A 23,244-nucleotide genomic window follows, 5' to 3' on the forward strand; every position below is an offset into this window, starting at 1 on the left:
CCCCACCAGTGACCTGGGCCATCCTTTTGGCTCTCTGGTGAGCACCCTCAGCCTCCCATCCTCAGTCTCTACTCTGACTGGCTGAGCAGGGAGTTACTGACAGGGAGGAGACTCAGGTCCTTGTTGTTCTCTTTTAAGACCAAGGAAATAAGTCATAATCAGTTCTATGTTTGATGAATTTTGCTGCTTCTCTGCATTAATGGTCTCTGAGCAGTTCATGATTCTCTCTAACATTGCAGTTCTCCTCAAATACTTGCTGAATAATTACTATCACTGTTGTTGGTCTGGAGCTCATCTGAGAGCACTTGATTCAGGTCATTCAATGTCTGAAATTCAAGATCCGATGGTTAGTTTGAAAATCAGGGCTTTTGGGTCCTATTCCCAACTCTGCCACTGACTGGCTGGGTGACCTAAGACAAGTCAATTCTCCTTCCTCAGCCTTAGCTTCTCCCCCTTTCAGGTAGGGATAATAATGATCTGCTCCTACCTACCTCACGGTGGGTGGAGGATGGGGATCCATTGGAGAGTGTCACTAGGAGTAGGGCATAATATGAGGTGTCCTATAACGTTTACTCAGAGCAAATTAACACATAATAGAATAGCTGAAATAGTCTATTAGATTTGTATGTTTTTATTTTGAAATTAAGAGCAGCAACAACTTAGCTCAGACTGAAGCATCTTATCTAATGGTTGAGATCTAAGTGTCTCCTCTTTGCATGTGAGGAGACAATTTAACACACTATGACAAACAGGAGATGCTTTTGTTTTGCAACAAAATATTTTTGCAAAGAACTTTCATCCCACTTGTTATGATTTAGAGAAACAAACCGGATTAGCCTGAATGGGATTTTCTGACAGAAATGGTTTCAATGAAATTTCTCCACCATCTCGATTCCTGGGCTCCATCTCTGCCTCTGGGGGGGTTTGTTGTCTGTTAGAACAGGAGTCAGGACTGGTGGCTTCTCTTTCTGGTTCTGCCACTGCCTGTCTGTGTAGGTGCTTGGGGAGGTCACTTCCCTTCTCTGGACCTGAGGCTCCTCCCATCTGTCCAATGGGAACAGGGACAGTTCTCGAACTCTGGGCAGTTGTGAGCCTGAGTGAGAGAAGGGATGTTGAAGCCCCGTATGAAGGAGAAAGGGGAGTTTCACTGTGTTTAGCACCAAGGAATTCTAAAGTTTGCTAAAATGTCTAGTATGTGGAAACAGGAAATGGTCGGGGCCAAATTTTTTAACCGTACAGACTAGCTAGCCTCACTTCCATAGCTGGAGAGATCCTGCAATACATTCTTAAACACTCAGTTTGTCAGCAGCACCTACAGGATAATTTGGTCCTTAGGACGAGTGAGCGTGGATTTGTCAAAAACAAATCATTCCAAACCGATCCTCTTTCCCTCTTTCAGGGTTCTGGGCCTGGTGGAGGTGGGTGAACAGTAGTTGGGATCTAGCTTGGTGTTACTAAGGTTTTTGACACAGTCCTGTAGGACATTCTCACAAGTGAACGAGGGAAATGCAGTCTAGATGCAATCAGTGTAATGTGGGTGCAGAGCTGGTTGAAAGCCCAGACTCCAGGAGTCCTTCTCCATGTTTGGCTGTCCAGTGGAGAGTGTGCACTTAGTGGGTTCTGCAGGGATCAGTCCGGGGCCCGGTACTATTCAATATTTTCATGAATGATTTGGAAAATGCAGTGGAGACCATGCTTCTAAAATTTGCAGCTGACACCAAGCACTTAGGTGCACAGGATTGAAATTCAAAACACCCTTAACAAATTGGAGACTTGGTCTTCTTGAGCCAAACTCCATAGCTGGGCTCCTCTCTCTAGACTGGGCTGAAGTGAAACCCCAGAGCCAAACACTCCTCCTGGGCAGTGCGCTCCGCCCTTGAACGGTCAGATGCTGCTTAGCACTGTCAGAGCAGCTTTTGCTGGGGGATTCTCCCAGCACTTTCCAATAGCGGGAAAGTATGAAATCCCCATTTGACTGCTGGGGACAGAGCCCTAGAGGGGGGAGCAACTTGCCCAAAGTCCCCCAGGAAAAGGAAAACAACCAGCAGTGGAACCTATAGGAAACCCAGCAATGGAACTCAGGAGTCCTGGGGGTGTGCTATGGTGGGCAGATGTCCCGATTTTATAGGGACAGTCCGAATTTTGGGGTCTTTTTCTTATCTAGGATCCTATTACCCCCCACCCCGTCCCAATTTTTCACATTTGCTGTCTGGTCACCCTAGGGTGTGCACATGTGTGGGTCCCAGCTGCTCCCTGCCCTCCTCATTGAAGCAGATGTGCATGGTTACTGCCCTGGGAACTGCAGGGCACCAGTGGACATGGGGTTGGCTGGAGGTAGGGTCTGGCTGCAGGCAGGGCAAGGGATGAGGGGCTGGCTGGCTTCAGGCAGGGGGGTGCATCAGGGGTTGGCTGGAGACAAGGCAGGGGGTGCGAGGCTGGCTGTAGGCAGGGCTGGGGGTGCAGGGCTAGTGCAGGCTGGGGGTGTGTAGGGGCTGGCTGGCTTTGGCCAGGACCACAGGGGGGTGCGGCATGAGTTGGCTGGAGACAGGGCATAGGGTGTGGCAGAGGCTGGCTGTGGGGCTGGCTGCAGGTAGGGCAGGGAGAATGTGGCTGGTGGGGCAGGGCAGAAGGTGCAGGGCTGGCTGGAGACAGAGGCTGGCTGCGGGCAGGGCAGGGCAGGGAGTGCAGGGCTGGCTGCAGGCAGGGCATGGGGCAGGGCTGGTGCAAGGATGTTTCTTGCTCTGGGCGAAACATCCACCTTGGGCCCTCCCCCCGTGCCCACGCCCTGAGGCGCCCCACCGGTGGCAGCTCCCCCCCTCCACCCTGAGGCGTCCCTCTTGTGGCAATTCCCTCGCTCTGCCCTGCGGCACCCCCCTCGCACCAGCTCACCCCTGCTCCGAGCACGAGCACCCTGAGCACGCCGTGGCCGCTTCACTTCTCCCATCTCCCAGGCTTGTGGCACCTAAGCCTGCCAGGCATCAAGCACCCTCCTCTGAGCCACAGCAGCCCTGACAGTTGACAATAGAGGCACCTTAACCCCTGAGTTCCTTCAATGTGTCCCCCTCCGGGGTCCAGCTCCGATCACCAGATACTCGGGGTATGTCTATACCACCTGCCGAATCGGTGGGCAGCGATCGATCCATCGGGGGTCGATATATCGCATCTAATGTAGATACAACACATCGAGTGCTCTCCCCTTGACTGCTGTACTCCAGCTCGGTGAGAGACGCAGGCAGAGTCTACGGGGAGCTGCAGCAGTCGACTCAGCGAGACTGAGACATTATAAGTATAATCTAATATCTCATTGAAAGGTGACAAGGCCAGAAAGAGTTAATTAACTCACCTCACCGACTGACCTGACCCGTGGGTGAACCTTAAGAACTGGTTAGCAAGATATGGAAATGAACAGAGCTTTGAAATGCAAGTCTGCAGTGTTAGAGGTAGAAGGGGAGATGTTTGCTCAGGTCTTGTGATGTAAACAAACAAGTCTTGTCTATTGCTATAGTTTTAATTCAAAGAGCAAAAAAGAAGTATTAACATTTATGATGATACTTGAGTGAAATAGTATTATTGTCCATGTGTCTCTTTGAAGGTTGTGGTAACCTGTATTTGAACTGTTTGATGAATAAATTACCCTGTACTAATTGCCAGGATGTTTGGAAGAAGGAGTTAAGCCTATTGTTTTCTCAGATCGAAAGGCTGCTGGAAATGTATAAGAACCCTGGGACACGATCCTTCTTCATCTTAGATCTGCTTTGGGTTTCAAGAGGGGAAACCTTAAGCCACAGGGATTGAGATCCCCAGTCATTGACTGGAGCCATCTTGAATATGGAAATTGGACTATAACCTATGGACTATTTCTAAAAGGACTTTTGGCAACTACAAGCTCACCTCTACTATGTATCTGAACCTCAAGAATTGAATTCAAGTCTATATGTCTATTAATCTTTTAACCAACACTCTCTCTCTTTTCTTTTCTAATACATTTTAGCTTACTTAATAAGAATTGGCTATAGCATGTATTTTAAGTAAGATGTAAGTTAGAATTTAACCTGGGTATGTGGCTGATCCTTTGGGATCGGAAGAATCTTTTCTTTTATATGATGAAGTAAGATTTTCAGGAATCATCATCATATCTGACAGGTGTGTCTGGACGGAGGCCTGAGGCTGGGTACTTTAAGGGAACTGCGTGGTTTAAACTTCTAAGTAACCAGTGAGGTACTACAGAAGCTGTTTTGTGCTGCCTTGGTAAATCTAAGTATTGAAATCACCACCAGCGTTTGGGATCTGTCTGCCCTGTTTTGTTTGCAGTTCACCCTGATTGAATGACCTGAGCTGGCTCCCACGGGCAGCACCGTCACACCTACATCCAGGCTGTAGGAGTCCGGGGGATCTTAGGGGCCTTAGGGTGCACAGATACCTACGTCCAGGTCATAGGGGTCTCTAGGGGGCTTAGAGAGTTTGGTGGGGACACAGATACCAGTCTCCAGGCTCTAGAGGTCCCAGAAGGGCTTAGAGGGTTTGTGTGGGCCCATATTCCTACATCCAGGCTGTAGTGGTACCAGGGGTGCTTAGGGAGTTAGTGGGGGGCAAAGATACCTACGTCCAGGCTGGAGGAATCTTGGGAGTCTTAGGGGATTTTTTGGGCCCAAGATACCCATGTCCAGGCTGTAGGGGTACCAGGGGGTCTTAGGGGTTCGGGTGGGCACAGATACGTATGTCCAGGCTGTATCGGTCCCGGGGGGGGGTTAGAGGTTTCGTGAGGGGCACAGATATCTACGTCCAGATTGTAGATGTCCCGGGGGGGAGTTAGGGGGGTTGTGGGAGTGCAAATACCTATGTCCAGGCTGTAGGGGTTCCTGGGGGGTTAGAGGGTTTCTGAGGGGCACATATACCTACGTGCACACTGGAGTGTCCCAGGGGGGTTATGGAGTCTATATGGGGTACAGATACCAATGTCCTGGCTGTATAGGTCCCTGGCGGGTTTAGGGGGTTTGTGGGGAGCACAGATACCTACGTTCAGGCTGGAGGGGTCTCCGAGGGTCTTAGGTGTTTGGTGGGGGCACAGATACCTACGTCCAGGCTGCAGGGGTCCCTGAGGGGCTTAGAGTCTGTCATGGAGTGTGGGGGAGTCTGGTCCTGCACTCCTCTACCTGGGACTCACAATGACTCTCAGCCAGCCAGTAAAACAGAAGGTTTATTGGACAACAGGAGTGAAGGATACAGCTGAGCTTGGAGGCACAAGCAGGACCCCGCAATCGAGTCCTTCTGGGGGTTGAGGAAACTTAGTTCCCAGTATGGGATTCCCTGAATTCCAACCACCCAGACCAAAACCGAAACTGAACTAACCCAGCAACCTCCAGCTGGCCCCTTCCTGTGTCCAGCTTCCCAGGCAAAGGTGCTGACCCCCTCCCCCCTGCCTAGCTCAGGTTACAGGCTGAGCATGTGTCCGGTCCTAAAGTCACCCGCTGCTCTCCCCTCCCCCACACAGACAGTCCCTACTCCATCACAGTAATGACCAGAGCATTTCCCGCATGGAGCAACAGTGACACCGTGTGGCCACGTAGGGTAATGCACAGAGCATTTCCCGCATGGAGCAACAGTGACACCGTGTGGCCACGCAGGGTAATGCACAGAGCATCACGCCTATGTAGAGGCTGTAGAGATCCCTGGGGGGCTTAGGGGTCGTGGGGGGCACAGATAGCTGCATCCAGGCTGGAGGCATTCCAGTGGGCATTAGGGGCTTCATGGGGGACACAAATATCTACGTCTGGGCTGGAGAGGTCCCTGGACGGCTTAGGGGGTTGTGGTGAGCACAGATACATACGTCCAGGCTGTAGTGGTCCTGGGGGTTTAGGGAGTTGGTAAGGGGCACAGACACCTACGTATGGTCTGGAGGAGTCCCTGGGCAACTAAGGGCTTGTGGTTCCACAGATACCTACGTCCAGGTTGGAGGGGGCTCTGAGGAGCTTGGGGGTTTGTGTGGCGTACACATAGCTACAACCACGCTGGTGGGGGCCCTATGGATCTTAGGGGACTTGTGGGGGACAGAGATACCTATGATGAGGCTGGAGAAGTCCTGGGGAGGGCTTAGGGCGTTCCTGGAGGTCACAAATATCTACGTCCAGGCTGGAGGAGTTCTGGGGGTATTAGGGAGTTGTGGGGGGGCACAGATACCTATATCAAGGCTGTAGGGGTCCCAGGGTTGCTTTGGGGCATTTTGGGGTACAGATACCTACTTCCATGCTGTAGGGGTCGCTGGGAGGATCAGTGGGTTCGTGAGGATGCACAGATACCTACGTCCAGGATATAGGGATTCTGTGGGGCTTAAGTGTTTGTAAGGGGCACAGATACGTTCATCCAGGCAAGAGGGGTCCTAGGGACCTTAGGAGGTTCATGTTGGGCACAGATACCTGCATCTAGGCTGGAAGGGTTCTGGGGGGCTTAGGGGGGTTGTGGGGAGCTCAGATAATTATGTCGAGACTGGAGGGGTCCCATCGTGGCCTAGGGGGGTTGTGGGGTGCACAGATACCTGCGTCTAGGCTGGAGGGGTTTGGGAGTCTTAGGAGGGTTGTGGGGGCACAGATACCTATTTCCATGCTGGAGGGGTCCTGTCGTGGCTTAGGGGATTCGTGGGGTCAGAGATACCTATGTCTAGGCTGGAAGGGTCCCGGGGGGAATTAGGTGTACTGGAGGGGGGAACAGATACCTACATCATGATGGTACGTGGCCCTGGGTAGCTTAGGTGGTTTGTGGGGGTCACAGATACAAACATCCATGCTTTAGGGGTCCCGATTATCTTTGTGGGGCTCTGGGGGTCACAGATACCTACCTACAGGCTGGAAGGGTCCTGTGGGTCTTAGGAGGTGTGTGGGGCATACAGATGACTACATCTGGGCTTGTGGGTTCCCTTGGGGGCTTAGAGGTTTGTGGGGAGCACAGATACCTTTATCCAGGCTAGATGGGTCCGGTGGGATTAGAGGGTTGTGGGGGGCACAGATACCTATGTAAGCAGAATCAAGATGAACTCTACCCTGTCATCTGGTGGTGAATTACGGCGAGTGTGGAAAAGAATTTCAGAGGCTGATCGTGTTTGCATAGGCACACCCACCCCACTTGACATGGCCACAGCAGCCTGGGATGGTTGCTTTGACAGCTGTGGTTTCCCCAGTTTATTTGTTGTTGGGGCATGAGATGTGGAGTGTTGTCACCCTGATTGTGTGGATGAAGAACTGTGAAACTGCTTTGAGACAGGGATTCTTACCCTCAATTGAGTGGCACTCGCTAGACAAGGGAGTGGGCTCCTTGCGTGAGCCAAAAACACCAATTGCATCTTTTCTTTCTTAACAGTTGAATAATAGAGTTGATGTTGGGTTTTTTCAAGAATTGAAGTTCTAAATTCTTGAGCTGAAATTACTAAAGAGCTGTGTTAACTAGTGGGGGAGTCTGAAATTATATTGTGGAACAGAGTAGTTGATGAAGAGGAGCAGTTCTTAAGATGATTAGAGTAGCCCACAGAATGAAGTGAGAGGAAAAATTTTTAAAAACAGCTGGAGCAGATCACAGGTCGGCTGCTGGAGCAGAGCAGCTGCTGGATAGAGCTAAGCAGTTCGTGGGGAAGATGGAAACAGAATCCCACAGAGAGGCAGGGTAGTAGACAGTGGACCACGTAAGGTGCCCCTTTCTACCCAGGCTGGCAGGGGAAAAGCCCTGCAGATAGACTCTTGAACTCTGGGGCTGCGGGACTGTGGGTGATTTTGGGGTTCCTGGAGTCTTGAAACATTTGAAGTATTGGACTTTGGAGTCTTGGGGTGATTTGGGGATTGCTAGACTCTAGAGCCCAGGGGAAAGGACATGGCCTAGTTGAGGTGTTTTCCCAATTTAATCCTATGTTGTTTATCTCACGTTATTAAATGTTTTCTGTTACACCCAGACTCTGTGCTTGCGAGAGGGGAAGTATTGCCTCTTTGAGGCACCTAGGGGTGCGTATGTAAAATTTTCCCATGTCACTGGGTGAGGGGTTGAGCTGGTTTGCATTACGCTATAGGGAAGGGACTCCCATGTATTGAACCCAGTCCTTGCTGCTTTCCATTCAGCCTAGCAGAAGGGTTCCACCTACATCCAGGCTGAAGGGATCCCTGGGGGGCTTAAGGGGTTCGTGGGGGGCACAGATATCTAGGTCGAGGCTGTAGGGGTCCCTGGGGGGCTCAGGGGTTTGGTGGGGGCACAGATACCTACGTCCAGGCTGCAGGGATCCCAGAGGGGCTTAGGGGGTGTCATGGAGTGTGGTGGAATCCGGCCCTGCACCCCTCTTCCTGGGACACACAGTGACTCAGCAAGCCAGTAAAACAGGTTTTTTTAGCCAACAGGAGCGAAGGATACAGTAGAGCTTTTGGGCACAACCAGGACCCCTCAATTGAGTCCTTCTGGGGGTTCAGGAAGCTTAGTTCCCAGTTCGGGATTCCCTGGAACCAACTACCCAGCTCCAAACTAAAACTAAACTAACTCCATCCAGCCAGCCCCTTCCTGTGTCCAGCTTCCCGGGCAAAGGTGCTGGCCCCCTCCCCGCTGCCTAGCTCGAGTTACAGGCTTTTAGGTCCTGTCCCTCACCTAAAGTCACCCGCTGCTCTCCCATCCCCCACACAGACAGTCCCTACTCCATCACAGTAATGCCCAGAGCATTTCCCGCATGGAGCAACAGTGACACCTTGTGGCCAGGCAGGGTAACGCACAGAGCATTTCCCGCATGGAGCAACAGTGACACCGTGTGGCCACGCAGGGTAATGCACAGAGTATCGCACTTACGTAGAGGCTGAAGAGGTCCCTGGGGAGTTAGGGGGGTTGTGAGGGGCACAGATATGTACGTCCAGGCTGGAGAGGTTCCGGGGAGGATTAGGGGGGTTTGCAGATGGCAGAGATACCTATCTCGAAGCTCTAGGGGTCCCTGGGGGGCTTAGGGTTTTTTTTTGAGAGGCACAGATATCTATGTCCAGGTTGGAGTGGTTCCTGGGGGGTTTAGGAGGTTCCTGCGGGGCACAGATACCTAGGTCCATGCTGTAGGGATCCCCGGGTGGATTAGGGGTTTTCTGGGGGGCACAGACACATACATCTAGGCTGTAGGGGTCCCTGGAGGCTTAGGGTGTTTGTGAGGGGCAGAGATACCTATGTCCAGGTAATCGGGTTTCCAGAGGGAATTAGTGTGTTGAGGGGGCACAGATACCTAGGTCCAGGCTGCAGGGTTTCGGGGTGGGAGGCTTAGGCAGTTTGTGAGGGGCACAGATACCTGCATCCAGGCTTGAGGGGTCCCTGGGGAGCTAAGGGGGTTTCTGGTGGGCACAGATACCTCCGTCCATGCTGGAGGGTCCCTGGCGAGCTTAGCGGGTTTGTGGGGGGCACAGATACCTAAGTCCAGGCTGGAGGATCCAGGGGGCTCTTATTGGGTTCGGGGGGCACAGATACTTATCTCTAGGCTGTAGGGGTCCCTGGTGGGCTTAGGGGGTTTGGGGGGGCCCCAGATACCTAAGTCCATGCTGTAGGCGTCCCTACAGGTGCTTATGGGTTCGTGGGGTGCACAGATACTTATGTCAAGGTTGGAGGGGTCCCGGGGGGGTTGGGGATTCGTGGGGGGCACAGATAGGAACCTCCAGGCTGTAGGAATCCCAGGGGGGCTGTGGGGATACAGATACCTACATCTAGGCTGCAGGGGTCCTGGTGGGTATAGGGGGTTTGTGAAGGGCACAGATACCTAGGTCCAGGCTGTCGGTGTCCCAGGGAGATTAGACAGTTCACTGGGGGCTCAGATACATCCAGGCTGGATGTGTCCCGAGAAGCTTAGGGGGTTCGTGGGGTGCTCAGACACCTGTGTCCAGGCTGTAGGGATCCCTGGGGGCTTAGGGGGTTCGTGGGGGGTCACAGATAGGTATGTCCAGGCGGAAGGGGACGCTGGGGCGTTTAGGGGGGTTCTGGGAGCACAGATACCTACGTCCAGGCTAAAGGGGTAATGGGGGTGCTTAGGGGATCAGGGCGGACACATATACCTACGTCCAGGCTGTAGGGGTCCCGAGGGGATTGGGGGTTGAGGGAGGAACAGAAGCCTACGTCCTAGCTGGAGCGGTCCTGAGTGGTTTAGGAGGTTTGTTGGAGTCACAGACACCTATGTCCAGGCTGTAGGGGTTCCTGGGACGTTAGGGGAGTTCTAGGGGTCACAGATATCTACATGCAGACTGGAGGGGTCCCAGAGGGCTTAGGAGATTTATGGGGTAAACAGATACCAATGTCCTGGCTGTAAAGGTCCCTGGGGGGCTTTGCGGGTTTGTGGGGGGCACAGATACCAACGTCCTGTCAGTAGATATTCCTGGGGTGCATAGAGGGGCTTAAGTGGCACATAACCCTACATCCAGGCTGTCGGGGTCCCGTGGGGGATTAGGCGGTTCGTGGGGAGCTCAGATACCTACGTCCAGGTTGGAGATGTCCTGGAAAGGATTAGGGAGTTTCTGGGGTGCACAAATACCTATCTCCAGGCTGTAGGGGTCCCTGTGGGCCTTACGGATTTGTGAGGGGCAGAGATAACTATCTCCCATCTTTAGGGGTAGCTGGGGATGCTTAGATGGTTTGTGGGGGGCCCAAAAACCTACATCCAGGCTCGAGAGATCAATGGGGGGCTTATAGGGTTCGTGGGTGGCACAGATACCCATGTCCAGGCTAGAAGGGTGGCTGGGGGGCTTAGGGAGGTTGTGGGAGCACAGATACCTAACTTCAGGCTATAGGGGTCTCGGGGGTGCTTAGAGGTCGGGGCGGGCACAGATACCTAAGTCCAAGCTGTAGGGGTCCCCAGGGGACTGGGGGTTGTGGGGGGCAGAGATACCTACGTCCACACTGGAGGGCTCCCTGGGGGTTTAGTGCATTTGTGGGGGTCACAGATACCTACGTCCAGGCTGTAGGGGTCCTGAGAGCACCTTAGGGGATTGTGGGGGGCACAGATACCTAACTTCAGGCTATAGGGGTCCCAGGGGTGCTTAGGAGGTGGGGGGGTGTAGATACCTATGTCCAGCCTGTAGGGGTCCCTTGGGGGGCTTCGGGGGTTGTGGAGGTAAAGATACCTACATCCCTGCTGAAGGAGTCCTCAGGGGGTTCGTGTGGGTCAGAGATACCTACGTCCAGGCTGTAGGGGTCTTGGGGGACTTAGAGGGTTTCTGGAGGTCACAGATACCTCCGTGCAGACTAGACGGGTCCCGAGGGGATTAGGAGGTTTATGGGGTGCACAGATGACAACTTCCAGGCTGTACAGGTCCCTGGGGGACTTAGGGGGTTGTTGGGGGCACAGATACCTATGTCAAGGCTGGAGGGGTCTCTGGAGGGCTTAGAGGTTCATGGGGGCACAGATACCTACGTCCAGCTGAGCTTTTCCCTGGGGGCAGCCTGCGCGCAGCTGCGATCAGCTGTTTGCTGGGCAGGCTCCGCTCAGCTGCTCCCCCCTCCCTGCTCCTGCGGGGGCTGAGTGAGTCCCCTCCCAAACACACAGGTGTCTGAGCACCCCACGAACCCCCTAAGCTCCTCAGGACACATCCAGCCTGGATGTATCTGAGCCCCCAGTGAACTGTGTAATCTCCCTGGGACACCGACAGCCTGGACCTAGGTATCTGTGCCCCCCACAAACCCCCGATACCCCTCAGGACCCCTCCAGCCTAGATGTAGGTATCTGTACCCCCACAAACTCCACCAGAGAGGTCCTTTGGGGCCATCTGCCTGTCCCAAGTCAGGATAAAGGAGGAGGGTTGGGCGTGGGGCTAGCAACTCCACCTCGTAAAAAATCTACCCGCTACAGAAACGCCAACAATAGAGACAACAGAGACTTTTACCCTGGAAAAAGAAGGGTCTTCAATTCGAAGATGCATGACCCTGGGTGGTAAAAGCCATGAGGAAGCCACTAAGCCGATTACCCTTCTTGCAACCAGGAGGATTACCATAGGCACATGGAACATGAGGCACCAGACAGGCACTGCGGTGGAACCCCCAAGGCAAGCGGAAAAGAGGCCGTCCAAGAAAAACCTGGCGACGTGACCTTCAGGCTATACCTGGAACCAGTTAGAACGAATGGCCCAGGATAGAGGACTCTCGAGGTCTGTTGTTGGCAGCCCATACCCCGATTGGGGTGACGGGAGTGAGTGAGTGAGTGAGTACCCCCACAGCCTCCCTGGGACTCCTCCAGCCTGGACATAAGTGTCTGTGCACCCCACGAAACCATAAGCACCTGTAGGGACGCCTACAGCATGGACTTAGGCATCTGGGCCCCCCAAAACCCCCTAAGTCCACCAGGGACCTCTACAGCCTAGAGATAAGTATCTGTACCCCCCTGAACCCCATAAGACCCCCCTGGACCCCTCCAGCCTGGACTTAGGTATCTGTGCCCCCCACGAACCCACTAAGCTCCCGAGGGACCCTCCAGCCTCGATGGAGGTATCTGTGCCCACCAGAAACCCCCTTAGTCCCCAAGGACCCCTCCAGCCTGGATGCAGGTATCTGTGCCCCTCAGAAACTGCCTAAGCCCCACCCCCGGGGACCCTCCAGCCAGGACCTAGGTATCTGTGCCCCCTCAACACACTAATTCCCTCTGGAAGCCCGATTGCCTGCATGTCGGTATCTCTGCCCCCCACAAACCCCCTAAGCCTCCCAGGAACCCCTGCAGCCTAGACGTATGTATCTGTGCCCCCCAGAAAACCTCTAATCCACCCGGGGATCCCTACAGCATGGGCCTAGGTATCTGTGACCCAAAGGAACTCCCTAAAGCCCCCAGGAACCACTCCAACCTGGACATAGATATCTGTGCCTTCCAAAAAAACCCTAAGCCCCCTAGTGACCCCTAAAGCCTGGAGATAGGTATCTCTGCTGTCCGCAAAAGCCCCTAATCCTCCCCAGAACCTCTCCAGCCTGGACGTACATATCTGTGCCCCCACAAACCCCGTAAGCTCCCCGGGACCCCTCCAGCCTGGATGTAGGTATCTGTGCCCCCCTGATGCTCTAAGCCCCCCAGAATCCCTATAGCCTGGACGTAGGTATCTGTGTCCCCTACAATACCACTAAGCCCCCCCAGGGACCCCTCCAAGACATACATAGGTATCTGTGCCCCTCACCAAGTCCCTAAACCCCCAGGGACCACTGTGCTCACCACAACTCCCTAATCCATCCAGGGACCCCTCCAGCCCAGACATAGGTATTGGTGTCCTCCACGAAGCCCCTAATCCCCACCAGGACATCTACAGCCTGGACGCAAGTACCTATGCCCCCCACAACCCCCCTAACTCCCCAGGGTCCCAACCATCCTGGACGTAGGTATCTGTGACTCTACGAACCCCCTTAAGCCCCTCTGGAATGCCTCCAGCCTGGACATAGTTATCTGTACCTCCCATGACCCCTAAGCCCCCAGGGATCTCTACAGCCTCTACGTAGGTGTGATGCTCTGTGCATTACCCTGCGTGGCCACACGGTGTCACTGTTGCTCCATGAGGGAAATGCTCTGGGCATTACTGTGATGGAGTAGGGACTGTCTGTGCGGGGGATGGGAGAGCAGGGAGTGACTTTAGGTGAGGGACAGGACCTAAGCCTGTAACTCGAGCTAGGCAGGGGGGAGGGGGTCAGCACCTTTGCCCGGAAAGCTGGACAAAGAAAGGGGCCGGCTGGATGGAGTTAGTTCAGTTTTGGTTTGGAGCTGGGTAGTTGGAATTCAGGGAATCCCAAACTGGGAACTAAGCTTCCTGAACCCCCAGAAGGACTCGATTGAGGGGTCCTGGTTGTGCTCCAAAGCTCTGCTGTATCCTTCGTTCCTGTTGGCCAAAAAAAACCTTCTGTTTTACTGGCTTGCTGAGTCACTGTGTGTCCCAGGAAGAGGGGTGCACACACTCACCACACTCTGTGACACCCCCTAAGCCCCTCCGGGACCCCTGCAGCCTGGACGTAGGTATCTGTGCCCCTCACCAAACCCCTGAGCCCCCAAGTGACCCCTACAGCCTGGACCTAAATATCTGTGCCCCCCACGAACCTCCTCAGCCCCCCAGTGATCCCTACAGCCTGGACCCAGGTATTTGTGCCCCCCACAAACCCCGAAAGCCCCCCAGGGACCCCTACAGCCTGGACGTAGGTGAGACCCTTCTACCAGACTGAACTGATAGCAGCAAGGACTGGGTTCAATACATAGGAGTCCTTCCCTACAACGTAATGCAGACCAGCTCAAGCCCCCACCCGGTGACATGGGAAAATTTTACATACGCACCCCTAGGTGCCTCAAAGAGACAATACTTCCCCTCTCGCAAGCACAGAGCCTGGGTGTAGCAGAAAACATTTAATAATGTGAGATAAACAACATAGCATTAAATTGGGAAAACACCTCATCTAGGCCGTGTCCTTTTCCCTGGGCTCTTGAGTCCAGCAGTCCCCAAATCACCCCAAGACTCCAAAGTCCAATACCTCAAATGTTTCAAGAGTCCAGCAACCCCAAAATCACCCACAGTCCTGCAGCCCCAGAGTTCAAGAGTCTATCTGCATGGTTTTCCCCCGTCAGCCTGGGTAGAAAGGGGCACCTTACGTGGTCCACTGCCGACTGCCTTGCCTCTCCATGGGATTCTGCTTCCACCTTCCCCACCATCTGCTCTGCTCTGCCAGCCAACCTGTGATCTGCTCCAGCTGTCCCCAAAAAGTGCTCAGCTCATCTCACTTTATGGGCTACTCCAACAATCCCACAAACTGCTATTCTCCATCAGCTGCTCTGCTCCATCATATAGCTTCAGACTCCCCCAATAACTAGCACAGCTCTTCCGTGATTTCAGTTCAGGAACCTGGAATTTCAATTCTTAAGACAATCAAAAATCAACGCTGTTATTCAACTGTTAAAAAAGAAAAAGGTGCAATTGGTGTTTCTGGATCACTCAAGGAGCCCACTCCCTTGTCTAGCGAGTGCCACTAATTGATGGTGAGAATCCCTGTCTCAAAGCAGTTTCACCGTTCCTCATCCACACAATCAGGATAACAACACTCCACATCTCATGCCCCAACAACAAATAAACTGGGGATACCACAGCTGCCAAAGCAACCATCCCAGGCTGCCGTGGCCGTGTCAGGTGGAGTGGGTGTGTCTATGCAAACACGATCAGCCCTGAAATTCTTTTCCACACTCACCATAATTCACCACCAGATGTCAAGGTAGAGTTCATCTTGATTCTGCTTACATAGGTTGTGCCCCCCACAGCTCCCTAATCCCACTGGGACCCATCTAGGCTGGATAAAGGTATCTGTGCTCCCCACAAACCTCTAAGCCCCCCAAGGAACCCACAAGCCCAGATGTAGGCATCTGTATGCCCCACAAACCCCCTAAGACCCAGAGGACCCCTCCAGCCTGTAGGTAGGTATCTGTGACCCTCAGAGCCCCACAAAGACCCTCGGGACCCCTACAGCATGGATGTTTGTATCTGTGATCCCCACAAACCGCCTAGGCTACCCAGGGCCACCTACAATCAGGACGTAGGTGTCTGATCCCCCCCCAACACAGCTAATCCCCCCCGGGACCCCTACAGCTTAGACGTAGGTATCTCTGACCTCACGAATCCCCTAAGACACGACGGGGCCCCTCCAGCACGGACATACGTATCTGTGCCCCCACAATCCTCCAAAGACCCCCGAAACCCCTCCAGCCTAGACGCAGGTATCTGTTTCCCCCACAAACCCCCTAGGCCACGATGGGACCCCTCGAGCCTCGACATAGTTATCTGAGATCCCCACAACCCCCCTAAGCCCCCCAGAACCCCTCCAGCCTAGACGTAGGTATCTGTGCCCAACACAAACCCCCTAAGGCCCCCAGAACCCCTCTTGCCTGGATGAAGGTATCTGTCCCTCTCACAAACCCTTAAGCCCCCCCAGGATCCCTATAGCCTAGACGTAGGTATCTGTGCACCCTCACAAACACATTGATCCTCCTAGCGACCCCTACAGCATGGACGTAGGTATCTGTACCCCAAAATGCCCCAAAGCAACCCCGGGACCCCTACAGCATCGAAATAGGTATCTGTGCCTCCCCACAACTTCCTAATACCCCCAGAAACCCTCCAGCCTGGACGTAGATATTTGTGACCTCCAGGAACCCCCTAAGCCCTCCCCAGGACCTCTCCAGCCTGAACGTAGGTATCTCTGCCCCCCACAAACCCCCTAAGACCCATAGGGCCCCCACCAGCCTGGTTGTAGCTATGTGTATGCCACACAAACCCCCTAAGCTCCCCAGGGCCCCCTCCAACCGAGACGTACGTATCTGCGCAACCACAACCCCTTAAGTCCCCCAGGGAGCCCTCCAGACCATACATAGGTTTCTGTGCCCCTCACCAACTCCCTAAACCCCTAGGGACCACTACAGCCTGGACGTATGTATCTGTGCTCACCACAACCCCCTAAGCCATCCAGGGACCTCTCCAGCCCAGATGTAGATATTTGTGTCCCCCATGATGCCCCTAATCCCCATTGGAATGCCTCCAGCCTAGATGTAGCTATCTGTGCCCCCCACGACCCCTAAGACCCCCAGGGATCTCTACAGCCTCTACACAGGTGTGATGATCTGTGCATTACCCTGCATGGCCACACGGTGTCACTGTTCTTCTATGAGATAAAAGCTCTGGGCATTACCCTGGGTGGCCACACAGCGTCACTGTTGCTCCATGTGGGAAATGATCTGCGTAATACTCTGTGTGGCCACATGGTGTCACTTATCAGAGGGGTTTCCCGTGTTAGTCTGGATCTGTAAAAGCAGCAAAGAGTTCTGTGGCACCTTATAGACTAACAGACGTTTTGGAGCATGAGCTTTCGTGGGTGAATACCCACTTCATCAGATGCATGTAGTGGAAAGTTCCAGGGGCAGGTATATATATGCAGGCAAGCTAGAGGTAATGAGGTAGTTCAATCAGGGAGAATGAGGCCCTATTCTAGCAGTTGAGGTGTGAAAACCAAGGGAGGAGAAACTGGTTCTGTAACTGGCAAGCCATTCACAGTCTTTGTTTAATCCTGAGCTGATGGTGTCAAATTTGCAGATGAACTGAAGCTCAGCAGTTTCTCTTTGAAGTCTGGTCCTGTAGTTTTTTTGCTGCAGGATGGCCACCTTAAGGTCTGCTATAGTGTGGCCAGGGAGGTTGAAGTGTTCTCCTATAGGTTTTTGTATATTGACATTCCTAATATCTGATTTGTGTCCATTTATCCTTTTCCATAGCGACTGTCCAGTTTGGCAAATGTACATAGCAGAGGGGCATTGCTTGCATATGATGGCGTATATTACATTTGTGGACGTGCAGGTGAATGAACCGGTGATGGTGTGGCTGATCTGGTTAGGTCCTGTGATGGTGTCGCTGGTGTAGATATGTGGGCAGAGTTGGCACCGAGGTTTGTTGCATGGATTGGTTCCTGAGCTAGAGTTACTATGGTGCGGTGTGCAATTACTGATGAGAATATGTTTCAGGTTGACAGGTTGCCTGTGGGTGAGGACTGACCTGCCACCCAAGACCTGTGAAAGTGTGGGATCATTGTCCAGGATGGGTTGTAGGTCCCTGATGATGCGTTGGAGAGGTGTTAGCTGGGGACTGTATGTGATGGCCAGTGGAGTCCTGTTGGTTTCTTTCTTGGGTCTGTCTTGCAGTAGGAGGCTTCTGGGTACACATCTGGCTCTGTTGATCTGTTTCCTTATTTCCTCATGTGGGTATTGTAGTTTTGAGAATGCTTGGTGGAGATTTTGTAGGTGTTGGTCTCTGTCTGAGGGTTTAGAGCAGATGCGGTTGTACCTCAGTGCTTGGCTGTAGACAATGGATCGTGTGATGTGCCCAGGATGGAAGCTGGAGGCATGAAGTTAGGCATAGCGGTCGGTAGGTTTTCGGTATAGGGTGGTGGTAATGTGACCATCATTATTTGCACTGTGGTGTCTAGGAAGTGGACCTCCCGTATCGATTGGTCCAGGCTGAGGTTGATGGTGGGGTGGAAGCTGTTGAAATCATGGTGGAATTTTTCTAGAGACTCCTTCCCATGGGTCCAGATGATGAAGATGTCATCAATGTAGCGTAGGTAGAGAAGAGGCGTGAGTGGACGAGAGCTGAAGAAGCATTGTTCCAGGTCGGCCATAAAAATATTGGCATATTGTGGGGCCATGCCAGTGCCAATAGCTGTGGCACTGATCTGGAGATATATATTGTCATCAAATTTGAAATAGTTGTGTGTGAGGATAAAGGCACAGAGCTCAGCAGCCAGTTGTGCTGTGGCATCATCAGGGATAGTGTTCCTGACAGCTTGTATTCCATCTGTGTGTGGGATGTTGCTGTAGAGAGCCTCTACATCCATGGTGGCTAGGATAGTGTTTCCTGGAAGGTCACCAGTGCGTTGTAGTTTCCTCAGGAAATCAGTGGTGTCACAGAGATAGCTGGGAGTGCTGGTGGCATAGAGTCTGAGTAGAGAGTCCACATATCCAGACAGTCTTTCAGTGAGAGTGCCAATGCCCGAGATGATGGGGTGTCCAGGATTTCCGGGTTTGTGGATCTTGGGGAGTAGATAGAATAACCCTGGTCGGGGCTCTAAGGGTTTGTTGATTTGTTCCGGTGTTAGTGTAGGGAGTGTCCTGAGTAGATGGTGCAGTTTCTTAGTGTATTCCTCAGTGGGATCTGAGGGAAGTGGCCTGTAGAATTTAGTGTTGGAGAGTTGTCTGGCAGCCTCCTTTTGATAGTCAGACCTGTTCATGTTGCAACAGCACCTCCTTTGTCAGCCTCTTTGATAATAATATCTGGGTGGTTTCTGAGGCTGTGGATGGCACTGCGTTCCGCACGACTTAGGTTATGAGGCAAGCGATGTTGTTTTTCCACAATTTCTGCCTGTGCATGTCGGCGGAAGCATACAATGTAGCGTCCAGACTGTCATTTCGACCCTCAAAAAAAGTCCATATGGGTATTCCCCCACAAAAACTCATGCTCCAAAACGTCTGTTAGTCTACAAGGTGCCACAGGACTCTTTGCTGTTTTTAAAGATCCAGACTAACACGGCTACCCCTCTGATACAGTGTCACTGTTGCTCCATGCAGGAAATGCTCTGTGCATTACCCTGCGTGGCCACACGGTGTCACTGTTGCTCCATGGGAAGTGCTCTGTGCATTACCCTGCGTGGCCACAAGGTGTCACTGTTGCTCTAAGCAGGAAATGCTCTGTGCATTACCCTGCGTGGCCACACGGTGTCACTGTTGCTCCATGCGGGAAATGCTCTGGGCATTACTGTGATGGAGTAGGGACTGTCTGTGTGGGGGATGGGAGAGCAGCAGGTGACTTTAGGACAGGACACGTGCTCAGCCTGTAACTCGAGCTAGGCAAGGGGGAGAGGGTCAGCAACTTTGCCGAGGAAGCTGAACACTGGAAGGGGCCGGCTGGAGGGAGTTGGGTTAGTTCAGTATCGGTTTTGGACTGGGTGGTTGGAATTCAGGGAATCCCAAACTGGGAACTAAGTTTCGTGAACCCCCAGAATGACTCGATTGCGGGGTCCTGCTTGTGCCTCCAAACTCTGCTATATCCTTCACTCCTGTTGTCCAATAAACCTTCTGTTTTACTGGCTGCCTGAGAGTCACTGTGAGTCCCAGAAAGAGGGGTGCCAGACCGGACTCCCCCACACTCCGTGACAGACCCTAAGCCCCTCCAGGACCCCTCCAGCCTGAACTTAGGTATCTGTGCCCCCCACAAACCTTCTAAGCCCCTCAGGGACCTATACAGCCAGGACATTGGTATCTGTGCCCCATATAGACTCCAGAAGCCCCCTGGGACACTCTAGTGTGCATGTAGGTATACGTGCCCCTCAGAAACTCCTTAACCCCCCAGGAACCCCTACTGCCTGGACGTAGGTATTTGTACCCTCCCAACCCCCCAACACCCCCCGGGACATCTACAATCTGGACGTAGATATCTGTGACCCTCACAAAATCTCTAACCTCCCCCCAGGACCGATACATCCTGGACATACGTATCTGTGCCCACCCGAACCCCTAAGACGCCCTTGTACCCCTACAGTCTGGACATAGGTATCTTGGGCCACCAAAAATCCCCTAAGACTCCCAAGATTCCTCCAGCCTGGACGTAGGTATCTATGCCCCCCACTAACCCCCTAAGCCCCCCTGGTACCACTACAGCCTGGATGTAGGAATATGTGCACCCCACTAACCCCCTAAGCCCCCTTGGGACCCCTAAAGCCTGGAGATTGGTATCCGTGTCCCCCCAAAAAACTCTCTAAGCCCCCCCGGGACCCCTATGGCCTGGACGTAGGTATCTGTGCATCCGAAGACCCCTAAGATCCCCCGGACCCCTACAGCCTGGATGTAGGTGTGACGGTGCTGCCCGTGGGAGCCAGCTGAGGTCACTCAATCAGGGTGAACTGCAAACAAACAGGGCAGACAAATCCCAAATGCTGCTGGTTATTTCAATACTTAGATTTACCAAGCCAGCACAAAACAGCTTCTGTAGTACCTCACTGGTTACTTAGAAGTTTAAACCATGCAGTTCCCTTTAAGTACCCAGCCTCAGGCCTCCGTCCAGACACACGTGTCAGATATGATGATGATTCCTGAAAATCTTACTTCATCATATAAAAGAAAAGATTCTTCCGATCCCAAAGGATCAGTCACATAGCCAGGTTCAATTATAACTTAAATCTCACCCAAAATACATGCTATAGCCAATTCTTATTAACTAAACTAAAATTTATTAGAAAAGAAAAGAGAGAGAGTGTTGGTTAAAAGATTAATAGACATATCGATCTGAATTCAATTCTTGAGGTTCAGATACATAGTAGAGGTGAACTTGTAGTTGCCGAAAGTTCTTTTAGAAATAGTCCATAGGTTATAGTCCAATTTCCATATTCAGGGTGGCTCCAGTCAATGACTGGGAATCTCAATCCTTGTGGCTTAAGGTTTCCCCCTCTTGAAACCCAAAGCAGATCTGAGATGAAGAAGGATCGTGTCCCAGGGTTCCCATACATTTCCAGCAGCCTTTCGGCCTGAGAAAACAATAGGCTTAACTCTCCTTCCAAACATCCTGGCAATTAGTACAGGGTAATTTATCCATCAAACAGTTCAAATACAGGTTACCACAACCTTCAAAGAGACACAGAGACAATAATACTATTTCACTCAAGTATCATCATAAATGTTAATATTCCTTTTTTGCTCTTTGAATTAAAATTATAGCAATAGACAAGACTTGTTTGCTTACATCACAAGACCTGAGCAAACACCTCCCCTTCTACCTCTAACACTGCAGACTTGCATTTCAAAGCTCTGTTCATTTACATATCTTGCTAACCAGCTCTTAAGGTTCACCCACAGGTCAGGTCAGTCGGTGAGGTGAGTTAATTAACTCTTTCTGGCCCTGTCACCTTTCAATGAGATATTAGATTATACTTATAATGTCACAGTCGCGGTGAGGTGACTGCTGCAGCTCCCCGTAGACTCTGCCTGCGTCTCTCACCGAGCTGGAGTACAGCAGTCGAGGGGAGAGCACTCGATGTGTTGCACCTACACTAGACGTGATATATTGACCCCTGCTGGATCGATCGCTGCCAACTGATTGGGCAGGTGGTATAGACATACCCCGAGTATCTGGTGGTCGGAGCTGGACCCCGGAGGGAGACACATTGAAGGAACTCGGGGTTAAGGTGCCTCTATTGTCAACTGTCAGGGCTGCTGTGGCTCAGAGGAGGTTGTTTGACGACCTGGCAGGCTTAGGAGCCGCAAGGCTGGGAGTCGGAGAATTGAAGCGGCCACGGTGTGCTCGGGGTGCTCGTGCTCGGAGCAGGGGTGAGCTGGGGCGAGGGGAGGTGCCGCAGGGCAGAGTGGGGGAGTTGCCACAAGAGGGGTACCTCAGGGTGGAGGGGGGGAGCTGCCACGAGTAGGGCACCTCAGGGCAGGGATGCGGGGGGGGACGGCACAACGTGGAAAGGCGCAGGGAACTGTCCCTGTTCCAATTGGACAGATGGGGAGGAGCCTGAGGTCCAGAGAAGGGAAGTGACCTACCCAAGGTCCTACACATAAAGGTAGTGGCAGAGCCAGAAAGAGAAGCCAGCGGTCCTGACTTCTGTTCTAACAGACAAACCCTCCTTAGAGGTAGGGATAGAGCCCAGGGATCGAGATGGTGGGGAAATTTCACTGAAACCGTTTCTGTCAGAAAATCCCATTCAGACTAAACCAGTTTGTTTCTCAAAATCATAACAAGTGGGATGAAAGTTCTTTGCAAAAGTATTTTGTTGCAAAACAAAAGCATCTCCTGTTTGTCACAATATGTTAAGTTGTCTCCTCGCACACAAAGAGGAGACACTTAGATCTCAAACATTAGATAAGAGGCTTCAGTCTGAGCTAAGTCGTTGCTGCTTTTAACAATTTCAAAATAAAAACATACAAATCAAATAGACTATTTCAGCTATTCTATTATGTGTTAATCTGCTCTGAGTAAACGTGATTGGACACCTCATATTATGCCCTACTCCTAGTGACACTCTCCAATGGATCTCCATCCTCCACCCACCGTCAGGTAGGTAAGAGCGGATCATTATTATCCCTACTTGAAAGAGGGAGAAGCTAAGGCTGAGAAAGGAGAATTGACTTGTCTTAGGTCACACAGCCCGTCAGTGGTAGAGTTGGGAATAGGACCCAAGAGCCCTGATTTTCAAACTAACCATCGGATCTTGAATTTCAGACATTGAATGACCTGAATAAAGTGCTCTCAGATGAGCTCCAAACCAACAACAGTGCACAGTAATTATTCAGCAAGTATTTCAGGAGAGCTGAAATGTTAGAGAGAATCATCAACTGCTCAGAGACCATTAATGCAGAGAAGCAGCAAAATTCATCAAATATAGAACTGGTTCTGACTTATTTCCTTGGTCTTAAAAGAGACTAACAAGGACCTGAGTCTCCTTCCTGTCAATAACCCCTTGCTCAGCCAATCAGGGTAGAGACTGAGGCTGAAGGTTCTCACCAGACAGCCCAAAGGATGGCCCATGTCACTGGTGGGGATCACTGCCTGAGCACAAGTTCAGCCCCACATTTTTGGGTGGACCTCCCACAGTGGGAGCTGCAAAGCACTCGCCTGCAACACACACACACACACAGACACACACACACACACACATACACACCCCTCCTTCCTGGTGTTGGGAGGGGAACAGGAGAAATGACAAAAGAAACAAGAGACGAAGAGACAGGAAGGAGGG

The 23,244-nt window shown here is 52.3% G+C and overlaps 1 long non-coding RNA gene across 1 annotated transcript; it reads left to right on the forward strand.

Moving 5' to 3' along the window:
• Positions 1–804: 804 nt before the first annotated feature.
• Positions 805–22,214, forward strand: LOC115647211. Its single transcript, XR_003999236.1, has 4 exons — positions 805–1,233; positions 15,092–15,097; positions 17,179–17,184; positions 22,200–22,214. It is a non-coding gene; the product is annotated as an uncharacterized LOC115647211 (long non-coding RNA).
• Positions 22,215–23,244: the final 1,030 nt, after the last annotated feature.

The sequence above is a fragment of the Gopherus evgoodei genome, chromosome 2 (assembly GCF_007399415.2).
Source record: "Gopherus evgoodei ecotype Sinaloan lineage chromosome 2, rGopEvg1_v1.p, whole genome shotgun sequence".
Classification (NCBI taxonomy): domain Eukaryota; kingdom Metazoa; phylum Chordata; order Testudines; family Testudinidae; genus Gopherus; species Gopherus evgoodei.